We start from the raw sequence: 1,598 nt of genomic DNA, 5'->3' as shown, positions 1-1,598 counted from the left end.
ATACGAAGGCGCTCTTCTCCAGATGCTTCCGTGTAACTGAAGAGACAAAATTAACCTTAAAGAATTTTGGAAGAAGCACTTTAATGTTTTTCATGCATAAACCCTCATTGATAACGCATGGACTGAAGTTACGTACCGCACATTAAATTCTGCGTGGCGGAAACTTTGGCCCCAGTGCGTAACTGTCCGTGACTTTGAGGGCTTCGATGCAGAGATTGTGCAAGAAATTGTGTCCATGGGCAACAGTATGGGGGTCTACAAGTCAACGACGAAGATGTTGAAGGAATTGGTCGCTGAACATTCAGAAGATTTGACTGCGGATGAACTTGTTCAACTCCACAAAGAGCAGCAGGAGCAACTTGCTCGGGAGCAATCAACTGACGAAGAGGAGGCTGGGGAGGAAGTTACAGATGTCAGCAGTGATGTGATAAAAGCCGCATTGGAAAAGTGGAATGATGTCCAGTGCTTCCTTGAATTGTATCATCCGGACAAAATTGTTACGAACAGGATCGTGAATATGCTCAATGAAATTTAATGAGCCATTTCAGAAAAGTTATGCAAGGAAGGAAAAGGCAACAGACATTGGATAAGTTTGTGATTAAACGTTCACCAAAAAAACCTAGAAGAGTTGAATCTCCGGAACGAGACCTCCCCGACCTGGATGGGGGAGGGTTCTCCTTCCGCACAATAACCTCCTCCCCACCCACCACCCTCCTCTTCTCTTGTCCGTCAAGCCAGAAGTCTGCCAGTCATAGTAAGTGTTCACTTTACAAACGTTTTATAGTGTTGTTAGTTTACATTATTATTATTAGATATATTAAGGTTTTTTACACTGACTTTTACATTATCTGTGTAAAAATAAGGCAAAATATACATAATATATATTGGTTCGTAGGGGTCGAGAACCAATTAATATTATTCCCATTAAACCTTATGGGGAAATTAGCTCCGAGTCACGAACAATTTGGAACACGACCAAGGTCTAGGAATGGATTGTGTTCGTGAGTCAAGGGTCTACTGTATATATATATATATATATATATATATATATATATATACACACACACACACACACACATATATAAACATATATATATATATATATATATATATATATATATACATATACAGCATCTCAAGAACGGAACCCCTGTCATAACCCGGAGACTGCTGTATATATATATATATCTATGAGAAAAAAAATGGTGGGTACATCAAGAACTTCTTTTAACGAAGACAGAAGTAACAATATTCAGACAATAAAACCTTTGAAAATGTTGGATATGGTTCAGATAAGTATAAATTCATTTTAGTATGTAGTATTTAAACTGCTAATACAGCTGCTTAAAATCCATCTGGAATAACATGACTGAGTACGTGATACGTACTTCAATGAAGGTAATATTTTATTCTTCATCTTTCAGGACTGAGAAGGAGCAAGGAGGTTTAAAGAAAAGAAAAAGCTTTCAAGAGTTTCATTATCTGAATATGATTAGATATAGAAACAATTGAAGGTGGTGACATGAGAAACAGTGAGTAACAAGAGGGATTTAAAACCTGTACAACACTACAAAAGAAACTCCCCAAAGGTAGCAAAT

Source organism: Macrobrachium nipponense, chromosome 7 (assembly GCF_015104395.2).
Source record: "Macrobrachium nipponense isolate FS-2020 chromosome 7, ASM1510439v2, whole genome shotgun sequence".
Lineage (NCBI taxonomy): Eukaryota > Metazoa > Arthropoda > Malacostraca > Decapoda > Palaemonidae > Macrobrachium > Macrobrachium nipponense.
This window is presented reverse-complemented; position numbering follows the sequence as displayed.